This window comes from Benincasa hispida, chromosome 1, assembly GCF_009727055.1.
Source record: "Benincasa hispida cultivar B227 chromosome 1, ASM972705v1, whole genome shotgun sequence".
Classification (NCBI taxonomy): domain Eukaryota; kingdom Viridiplantae; phylum Streptophyta; class Magnoliopsida; order Cucurbitales; family Cucurbitaceae; genus Benincasa; species Benincasa hispida.
Window position 1 is genome coordinate 45499834 of NC_052349.1, and position 12143 is coordinate 45511976.

Sequence of the window (12143 nt, forward strand, 5' to 3'; positions counted from 1 at the left end):
GGCGTTGGCAAAAGGAATTGCCCAAGTTGCTCATGCGTTGAGTTTGTGTAAGTGAGAGTGGAGAGAGCGAGATGTTGAACGGAAGGCACTAGGTAGACAATCGTATACCTTTGGAGCGACGTTGAGGAATGTGTTAGGCGATCGTATAACTGCGCGCGACGTTAAGCGATGTGAAGAGATGTGCTGCACGATCGAACTATACGATAGGCGTTAGACACTACACGATCAGTGGGAGTGTTAGATGATTAGCATGAAAGCTAAACGATAGCACTATGCGATAGCACTATACGATAACGTTAAGCATTGAGCAGGTGCTAGACGATAAGCTGAGCGCTAGACGATGTGCGGGCACTAAGCGATAGACTACACGATAACGTTAAGTGATGAGTGTAAGCACTACACGATAGGCCAAGCACTAGACGATGGGCATGCGCAATAGACACAAGCACTGGGCGATGACGCTATGTGATGAGCGAATGCGTTAGACGATAGGGTGTCAACACTGAATGATGGAGCTAAACGATAGATGTAGCAGCCATGCGATGGGCTATGTGCGACATCGTTGAGAGTGAGATCACTGAGAGCGAGATCGTTAGTTTACTAAACGATTGAGCTACATGATTGAGCGTTGGTGGTATGCGATGGACGCTTGCACTAGACGATTACAGCGAGAGATTCATTAGATGATGGAGTTAAGCGATGATGTGCAAAATATGCATGATGGACTAAACGATGGAGTGGTGCTGAGGCTGTGTTACGCAAGGCTGATGAGCTCACTCGGACGAATGGCTTTACCGAGAGATGGTTAGACTTGAGTTAGTAGAAGCTGAACGAATTAATTTTTATGCAAAGGAAGTCTTATGCATGAGGAAGACAACTCAAGTAGGTATGTGGCATGAGAGTAGGTGAATGGCAAGGAAGTAGGTGGTGGCAAAGCATGGTGCAAACACTTCAAGAGTAGGAGGTGTCTTGCATTGGAGGACTTAAAAGATGAGAAGGATAATTTATTTTAGCCTATAAATACCTCCACAACATGTCTCTTTAATTCATAAGCCAAATACTCTTCAAAGAACACAAGGAAAAGTGTTAGAAAGTAGATTTGAAGGAGACCATGCGTTGATTAGAAGGGCACGCGTCAGTCATGAAGTTCCAAGAGAAGGAGATGTTGTCGGATAGTGAGGCCTAAAAGTATCATCAAATTGGGATGAGAAATTCTCCCAGACTACTCATGCATTTTAAGTGATTCAAAAGCAACATGAAAGCTCTTAGAGTCTAGTTTTCAGGGTTGGGCTTTCAGAGAATAAGCTCAAAGGAATAAGGCTGAAGGATGAAGGAAATACAGAAGAGTCGAGCTGTCGAGTATGCTTGAGCCAGTCTTGATGATTTGAAAATACCGGCCAAACCACGAGGATTTCTGAGCTAACATTTTATGATAAGCTTCCGAAGACATTTTAGAACATGTTTGTAGAAGAAAGTATTTCGAGATAAGGCTTAATACTATGAGTAATTTGAGTTTTAAATTGAATCTGGAATTTAGGGTTCAAAAGAGGAGCCCGAGAAAACCAAGGAACTTCTAGAGAAAGGTTCCAACCTTACCAAGGTGAGTGGTAATTCCATTTAAGTCTTAAAGCATATCTTTTAGAGTAAAGTGTATATGCTTGTGTTATAAATGAGTAAATAGCATAAAAATGAGAATATGTGATCGGGATGGTCAGGGGGTAAATGGATTTAGTTCTTGAGCCCCAAATGGAACCTCACAAGATGGTCAGGGGACCGAGAGGTCTAGTTCCTGAGCTTTTGGGAGGAACCTCGTATAGGATTGTCAGAGGGCTGGTAGGCCTAGCTTTTGAGCCCATGAGCGGGGAGCTATGTGCACATAAGGAACAAAAGGGGAACACAAGAGAGTAAGCATTTATAATTAGTAATAGTTAACTATCTACCATGCGTGTAGATAGAAGTTGAGACCAGACTCATTCTAAGCTGAGGTTCGTGTATTAACCTCGTGTATATGATATGCTTGTTTTATTATGAGTTGAAATAGACTCTATAAGTTACTTACCACTCACTGAGCTTTGTGAAGCTCATTCCTTTTCTTTCATGTTTTTCTTCCCAGGTATCGAAAGGTGAGGAGTTCCAGGGTGATGCTAAAAAGTATGGCATAAGCCACAGTCACACTTCTGGGGTTTTAAGAGTTTTTGTTGTAAACTTTGTAGCTAAGTTATGAAGTTGTGTAAACATTACAGTGTTGTAATAAAATGGGCCTACTCAATCAATTGTTATTTATCTCTTTGACTTAAAGTTTACTGAGAGTAAAGAGGTTTAGAAGGGCAATAGGTATCACGAAAGAGTGGTATCTGCAGTCCTTTACGCCTCTCCTCGGGCTAAAGAGGCAGACTCGAGGCAGGGTGTGACAAGCGGGGATACTCTATACATGAAGTTTGTATAAGACCGGACCATAAAATGTTTAGTCTCGTTATATAACATCGTTCATGACAAAGACTTTCATTTCACTACGATGAGAATAGGTAACATGACATTAATCATGAGTGAGTTGTGAACTCCTGCCTATGAGGACGGTCCTTTGATTTTCATGGGTACAAGTGGCCAGATAGCCGACTCAAACCTACCATTTTGGGGATTCGTCTAATTGGGGAGCTAGGAACTCAGCTACACAAAATGGAATTCACTCATTCCTTGAAGCAAGGGTAAGTAGATAAATTGCTCTCATAAGGGCTGATTCCGGAGCTTGAACAATGTGGCACCACACCTTCTCTTGGCCCAATAAGGGTTTACTCATAGTGGGACTATGATGTATTGTTCATTAGAGAGATCAGTGGTACTTAAGGAGTTAAATGTAACTACAGGGGCAAAACGTTAATTTGGCCTAGTTGTACTTATGAGTGATTTGTGAAGGGTAATCGTATTGTTGATTGGTTATATCCAATGGATATAGAAATATATCGGTAGTGCGAAGGGTGCAGCTGTCGGTCTTTTATGGAGTGCCCAACATTTAACGGTGGTGGATATCGTGATTAAAGAGTTTAGTTAGTTATTCACGTACCGTTGGAGATTCAAGCTACAGATCCATAAGGTCCCCTTAGTAGCTCAATGGATTCATGTTGAGAATCGATTTTTGGGTTAGTTTGAAGTGTTTAAATTAACAAGAGAAAATTTGATTATATATGATATAAGTAAATTGATTCAATTATATGTGATATAATTGATTTAATGTATTTGATACATTATTATTTGATTGGAGGAATTAATATAAATAAGATTTATAAAGGAGAAAAAGAACTATGATTTATATATTGTATATGATATAATATTAAAATTATAAGTTATAAATGTAATATGATAAATTAGTTATTATATTTATTTATAATAAATTAATTATGAGATAATTGATTTTCGGTTTTCTCAGAATAACCACCTTAGTGGGAGGTTTTAATTGGTTTATGGCAACTGTTGGATAAAGAGGAAACTTGTTTTCATTTTTCCTTTCATGCGAAAAAGAATCAAGTAATCAAATTACTTGTTGAGAGACTAAATGATAGGAATATCCAATTTACTATACGATAGACTCGCTACTAAATTATCGAGTACTCAAGTCTGTACGATAGGTTAATTCATTATGTCACCTACTCGATCGTCTAGTTCTTCCTTTCCTCTACCCAAATCCATACAGAGCCCACACCTCCTGGATTCTCACACCGAGAATACTAAGGTAGCCTTGTGGTAGTGTCGAGTTCCATTTGAGGGTCGAGGATTGAGTTTTACTCGATTGTGATTGAGGATTTTCCAGTTCGTGTTGTTTGCTGAGTTTGCTCATTGCATTTGTGTTGATCAATGTGTTCAAGTTTGATCGAGGAAATACTAGAAGAAATGGTTCTTCAAAGGTGTGATACTCGATCCCTTATTTGTTCTTTAAGAAGCATGTTGTAATTTAGTCCTTAATGCATAATCTATTTGTTTGATTGTAAATGTTTCTATTCTTTCACAGTGGGGTTTGGAATGATCTGCTTTTGCTCACTGGTTCTCTAGATTTAGAGTTTCTTCAATTGGTATTAGAGTCAAGTTTTTCTGATATTCCAAATTCTATTGATGTATTGAATTTCATTTACAATCTTGGTGGGTTTTTTGTTTTCTACAATGCATTTAATTGTTTAGTGTGGTTATGGATTGTGGATTGATGGATGTTTCCGGGTAATTGCTTCTTTTTAAGCTTTCTTTTATAATTCTGAAGTTAATTTGTATGGGCCCCTGCGTTTTTGGGCATAATTAACTTGCTATCGAGTCTGTATTCAAGTTTTTGTTTTGTTTGAGTCGTTCGTGATGAAGCATCAAGAGCATGTAGATGAAGTTCACTTCAAGGAAGAAGACCAAAGGTTGGTCACATTATGTAGCCCAGGCTAAACGATCGTTTAGATTATGCTATGTGATTGTGTAGAAAAGTTCTAATCGATCGTGTAGTATTTACTAAATGATTGTATGGCTGATGTTACACTTTACTCGATCGTGTTGCATTGGCTACTAGATCGTGTAGACACTCGGGGTAAACGATCGCATAGAGTATATGATACTTGACGCATGGCACGCACACTAAATGATCGAGTAAGCCAGCATGCTCATCACATAGTCACTAGCTACTGGATCACTCGGTATAAGATACTCAACGCTTGCTCCTCGATGGTTTAGACGATCATGTTTCATCGCATAGTCGTTGTCTAGTCAATCGTTTAGGCATACGTTGCTTGATATGCGTTGTATGATTGCGTGGCCTTCATGCTTCATCGCAGAGTTAAAAGGCACTAGATCCATGCTACACAATCGTTTATACTCGATCAGCGTTACTCGACGATCAAAAGAAGCTGCTATATGATTAAGTGACGAGGCTTCGCCTGATGGTTCAAGACCTGGTTTGCCTGTTTGAACCGATTGACTCGGTGGTTTTTGTAATAGATAGTTTTTCTTTTCCAGTTTTTTAGGCTATTTATCCTAGTCCATCAATTTTTAATGAATGTACATGTGATGTATGTTTAATTATATGCCATCATGTATGCCATATAGTTTTAAAACCCACCATAGGTTATGCATTTATTCATGCATGATCTTTATATTTTAAGTGTTATAATATAGTAGTTTGCATGATTAAATTACATTAAAGCATGCTCATGCATTATATAAAATAAGAGTTATAATATATGTATGCATTAAGCATATCCATGCATCATCTTTCTATTATAAATGTTATAGTATAAGGGCGAATGAGAGCATGTATGCTTGGTTCATTACAAGTTATATAAGAGTTATATTTAGTAATGAATGAACATTGCATGAAGCATGACACTTAGGTTAATTTATAAAATTTATAAATATCTAGTCTAGCTTAGCAATGTAATTGTTTTTAGTTGTTTCATTTTTATAAGTGTTATAATTAATGAAATTAGAACTAAATTCAATAAGAAAGACATGCATGCAAACTTAGGCTATAATCATGTTTTAAAAGAGTTTTAAAGTTTGATTGAGATAAACCTAAGATCATTGTTCGAATGAGATTAGATACCCAAGTTTAATCTTTTAATTCGGTTTAATATGATTAAATTGACTAATAAAAGATTAAATATATATCAAATCTATTTATAAGGGACCTTTTATCTAAGGTGGGTTTTGGCTAGGCTGGGGTATTTAAGCTGACGGAAAGGGAACACCCCTACCTGGGAACCTACCTTGAAAGGTGAATTAGATAGATTTGTTGCATGCATGCAAATTTGATGATAGTCTGTTAAAGTGTTTAATAAGACTTGAATCAAACTTGTTTAATTATCAAAAACAAGTTTGTTTTTTAGCAAATTAAACACCCACTTAGTTAAAATCAATATTAAGATTTAAAAAGTTAATGAATCCCTAGGTAGAACCTTCAGTGGGAGGTACTTAGGGTATATGATACTTCACTTAAACCTCTACATGTTGCTCCATAAAAGTTCACACCGTGCGATATATCCTCGACCTCGAGGCACCCTGGGTAGGTCAATACCAAGGTGAATGGAGAGAATGTTCATAGTAAGTGGGAGTGGAACAACATATCCCAATGTCTCCCTTATTAGATTGGATAACATTTTTCGTGCATCGCCTCAAGGCACCCTAGGAGTGTCCCCCTAAAGGATGGTTGTATTTGCACAACTCTTTATCTGATTTTCTGAAAAGGATAAGGTTGCTTTAGTCTCTTGTCCTAATCTTCTTTTTCCCTACGGTGGGCGCATTAGGGTGGAATTCTAGGGCCTAAAACGAGGGGTTACACTTACGCGGAATTGTTAAGATTGTTTACAAATTCTAGACCGAACAATGGTGACTGGTAGAGTCAGTTACAAGGAGTTGTTTCTGTCTAATGGTTGATATTGTCTCATCCCATTGAAGGGGCACTTGATCACCCCAACCTGACTTTTGTCCTACCTCGCTGGGGCATCATTGCAAAATAGATGTCACTTAGGGTACATTAGAACTATTTTGCTAAAACTTAAAATTGGTGTTAAATTTGGTAATGTAAGTAGACTCGTTAAGTTTGTTCTTGTTTTCAGCAACTTTAGAAAATGGCAACCGCTACTTTAGCTTTCTTAGCCACCAAACTAACTGGCGGAAACTATGCTAGTTGGAAAAACACTAAACACGATACTTATCATCGATGAACTCAGGTTCATCCTTATGGAGGAATGTCCTCCTATTCCACCTCAAAATGCTACTCAAAATGTTCGTGAGGCATATGAGAAATGGACATGGGCGAACGAGAAGCCCGAGCGTACATCTTGGCCAGCCTTAACGACATTTTGGCCAAGAAGCATGAGCCCATGGTCACTGCATGCGAGATCATGGAGTCCCTGTGGGGAATGTTTAGATAACCGTCTGCATAGCTTAGGCATGACACTCTAAAGTTCATCTTCAACTCCAAGATGAAGAGGGGTACATTTTTTCGTGAACATGTTTTGAACATGATGGTCCAGTTGAATGTGGCGGAGATGAACGGGTCTCGCATCGATAAAGCCAGCTAGGTTAGATAATTCTAGACGTTGCCAGAAAGTTTCCTACACTTCGTAAGCAACGCTATTCTGAACAGGGTTGATTATACCCTTACAACTCTCCTCAACGAGTTACAGACATTCAAATCCTTACTAAAAAGCAAGGAGAAGAAGGTTGGTGAGGCAAATGTTGCTTCATCATCTATGAAGTTCCATCGAGGTTCGACCTCTAGAACTAAGTCTACACCTTCGTCTTTCGACACCAAAAAGTGGAAGAAGAAGAAGAAGGGTAGTAAAGGGAAAAGGAAGGCACCTTCTATACAAAAGAGTTTGTATAAGACCGGATCACGACATGTTTAGACTTGTTATATAACATCGTTGATGACAAAGACTTTCATTTCATTAGGTTGACCATAGTTAATATGACCTTAATCCTTAGTGAGTTGTGCGAGTGGCCAAATCGTCGACTTAAACTACCACTTAAGGATTCGTCTGATTGGGGAGCTGGGACCTCAACTACACAAGATGAAATTCGCTCCTTCCCGAAGCAGGGGTACGTAGATAAATTGCTCCCTTAAGGGCTGATTCCGGGGCTTGAACAATGTGACACCACACCTTCTCTTGACCCGAGAAGGGTTTACTCATAGTGGGACTATGGTGTATTGTTCATTAGAGGGATTAGTGGTACTTAAGGAGTTAGATGTAGCTACAGGAGCGAAACGTTAAATTGGCCTAGTTGTACTTACGAGTGATTTGTGAAGGGTCATCGTACTATTGATTGGTTATATCCGATGGAACATAAATATATCTATAGTGTGAAGAGTGTAACTGTCGGTCTTTAATGGAGTGCCCGACAATTAATGGATGGTAGATATCTTGATTAAAGAGTTTAGTCAGTTATTCACGTATCGTTGGAGATTCAAGCTACAAGTCCATAAGGTCCCCTTGGTAGATTAATGGATTCATGTTGAGAATCAGTTTTTGGGTTAGTTTGAAGTGTTCAAATTAACAAGAGGAAATTTGATTGTGCTTGATATAATTAAATCGCTTCAATTATATGTGATATAATTGATTTAATGTATTTGATACATTATTATTTGATTGGAGGAGTTAATATAAATATGATTTATATTAAATGTCATAAAGGAGAAAAAGAACTATGATTTATATGTTGCATATGATATGATATTAAAATTATAGGTGATAAATATAATATGATAAATTAGTTATTATATTTATTTATAATAAATTAATTATGAGATAATTGATTTTCAGTTTTCTCAGAATAACCACCTTAGTGGGAGGTCTTAATTGGTTTATGACAACTGTTGGATAAAGATGAAAATTGTTTTGATTTTTCATTCCACACGAAAAATGATCAAGTAATCAGAGTACTTGTTGAGAGAGTAAACTATAAGAATAACGAGTTTACTATACGATAGTTACTCGTTACTAAATGATCGAGTACTCAAGTCTATATGATAGGCTTATTGATTCTGTCACGTACTCGATCGTCTACTCGATCATTTAGTTCCTCCTTTCCTCTACCTAAATCCATACAAAGCCCACACCTCCTGGATTCTCACACCGAGAATACCAAGGTAGCCTCGTGGTAGTGTCGAGTTCTGTTCGTGGGTCGAGGATCGAGTTTTACTCAGTTGTGATCGAGGATTTGCCAGTTTGTGCTGTTTGCTGAGTTTTCTCATTGCGTTCGTATTGATCAACGTGTTCCAGTTTGATCACTTGAAGAAAGGGTTCTTCAAAGGTATTATACTCGATCCCTTGTTTGTTCTTTAGGAAGCATGTTGTAATTTAGTCCTTAATGCATAATTTGTTTGTTTGATTGTAAATGTTTCTATTTTTTAACAATGGGGTTTGAAACGATCTACTTCCACTCACGGGTTCTCTAAATTAAGCTTACAAACCTTTTACTCTTGAACTTGGATTATGAATCCCTCAAGTTGCACCATATAAATGGACTCCTCAAGAATGCCATTCAGAAAAGCAGTCTTGACATCCATTTTCCATTTCTCATAGTCATAATATGAGGCAATGGATAGAAGGATTCGGATAGACTTCAGCATGGCAACAGGAGCGAAAGTCTCCTCATAATCGACTTTTTCTACTTGGGTATAAGCCTTTGCCACCAATATAGCCTTGAAGGTTTGCACATTCCTTTCAGCACCCCATTTTCTCTTGTAGATCCATTTACAACCAATAGATTTAACCCCATCAGGTTGATTTACAAGATCCCATACTGAATTGAAATACATCAACTCCATTTTGAGATCCATGGCTTTTATCCATTCAACTCTATCAACATCCTCCAATTCCTTTTTGTAAGAAAATGGATCCTCAACCTTGCCATCAGCTATCATTGCTAGGATTTTAGTCAAACCCATATAGTGAATAGGTGGGTTTGCAACCCTCCTACTACGTCGAGGTTCCCTCAACACTTGAAGTGGATTTGACCTAGTAGATGAACCTATTTCAATAACTCTTGTTGAGGTACTAGGTTCTTCAACAACTCTTGTTGAGGTACTAGGTTCTTCAACAACTCTTGTTGAAGATTTAGTAATTTCTTTGGAAATCTCATCAACACAATTTTGCTTCTGGGTCTGTGCTCCATTATATGGTCTTCCTGAAGAAAAGTAGCATTTTTCAATATAAATACTTTGTTTTCTTTAGGATCAAAGAAATAACCACCTCTCGTTCCCTTGGGTTAGCCTACAAATAGGCACAACCTTGAACATGGTTCCAATTTCTTCGGATCAGCCTTAAGCACATGTGTTGGACAACCCTAGATTATGAAATGACGTAAACTAGCTTTACGACCATTCCATAAATCTAAAGATATTCTGGAAACACTCTTTGAGGGAACGCAGTACAAGATATACATTGTAGTCTCCACTACCCCAAAACGAGTCAGGTAAGGAAGCGTAACTCATCATAGACCGAACCATGTCCAACAGGGTTCGATTTCTCCTTTCTGATACACCATTTTGCTGAGGTGTACCAGGTGCTGAGAGTTGGGATACTATTCCATGTTCTATCATATAGTTTTGGAATGTTAAATCCATAAACTCTCCAACTCGATTAGATCGAAATGTTTTAATCGTTCTATTTAATTCATTTTCAACTTCAGCCTTGAATTCTTTGAACTTTTCAAAAGACTCAAACTTATGTTGCATTAAATAAACATACCCATATCTTGAATAATCATAGTGATGAAATATTCATAACCACCTCTAGCTTTTACATTCATCGAACCACAAAGGTCTGAATGTACTAGCTCTAGTGGTTCTTTGGCCCTATGACCTTTTCCAGTAAAAGGCCTGCTTTCAAAGCATGACTCACACATAGGTAAAAAATTTTCTTCTAACTCACTTAGAAGTCGTTCTTCACTAACCTCTCAATCCTATTGAGATTGTTGTGTCCTAGTCTTAAGTGCCAAAGTTGGGCGTTTTACTTGGGAGAAATTCTAAGTCGTTTATTCTGAGTTTCAACAGTTTTAAATATCTCTATGTTATGGAGGGCATTTGTTGCTAAATGTCTTAGCACATACAAATTGTTTTCCAGTTTAGCAGAATATATATCAACACCATTCTTTGTAATAAACACTTTATTAAAAGAAAAGTTTAATTGATAAGAATATTCCAAAAGACACTTTATAGAAACTAAGTTCCTTTTTAAATCAGGAACTACAAATACATCATTCAAAATGAGAAATTTGTTCTGTAAAGATAACCAGAGACCTCCTACTGCCATAGCTGAGATGACGTGCTCGGTTCCAACTCGCATCGTCAACTTTCCAGCATCAAGTTGCCGCTAGGAACTAATTCCCTAAAATGAAGAACAAACATGGTTAGTGGCCCCAGAGTCAATAATTCAGGCAGAATCATTATTCTCCACTAAACAAGTTTCTAAGACAAGCAAATGACATTTACCTTGTTTGGCCTTCTTCTTTTCTGCCAAATATCTGGGGCAGTTCCTCTTCCAGTGTCCATCCTAGTTACAATGGAAATATTTTCCCTTGTCAACCTTCACTGGTTGTCTATCTCTTGGATCAACAACTCCTAGTTTAGCAGTAACCTTCCCTTTTCCACCCTTATTCTTCTTCACTTTTTGATGTCGAAGGAAGAAGGTACAAACTTAGTTCCAGAGGCCGAACCTTTATAGAACTATTTGGAAAATGAAGCAACATTTGCTTCACCCTTCTTCTCCTTACTTTTCAATAAGGATTGTAAAGTCTGCAGCTCATTGAGCAGGGTAGTCAGGTTGTACTTAATCATGTTCAGAATAGCATTACTACAGAAGTGCAAGAAACTTTCTGGTAAAGATTCCAGTATGATGCTAACCTGGCTGGCCTCATCGATGCGAGACCCGTTCATCTCTGCCACGTTGAAGTGGATCATCATATTGAGAACGTGTTCTCTAAGAGATGTCCCCTCTTGAATACGGGATTTGAAGATGTGCTTAAGAGCGTCGTGTCTAAGCTGTGTTGATGGTTGTCTGAACATTCCCCTTAGGGACTCCATGATCTAACGGGCGGTGAACATGGGCTCGTACTTCTTGGCCAAGACTTCGTTAAGGCTTTCCAAGATATATGCTCAGATCTTCTCATTTGCCCTTGTCCAGCGCTCATATGTTTCCGAAATGTTTTGAGGAGCAGTATGAGGCAGAATGGGAGGACACTCCTCCATCAGGACGAAACGTAGGTCATCGATGATCAAAATTGTGTTGATCATGTTTCTCTAACTAATAATTCTTTCCAGTTAATTTGTCAGTAGCAAGTAAACCAAGAGTCGCAATAGCCATTCAAATTGTTGAAAAAGAACAAACTTAATTTAGTCTAGTATACCCTAAATGACATCTATTTTGCAATGATGCTTTTGTGAGGCAGGACAAAAGTCACCGTAGGGTGATCAAATGCTCGTTCACTGAAATGAGACATTCTTAATCATTAGACAAAAATAACTCGTTGTAACTGTAACTAATAGTCACTTTTGTTTGGTCCAGAATTTGTTAACATCCTTAACAATTTTGTGTAAGTGTAACCCTTCATTTTAGGTTCTAGAGTCCTGCCCCAATGAGCCAATCTTAGGGAAAAGTTGATTGGAACAAGAGACT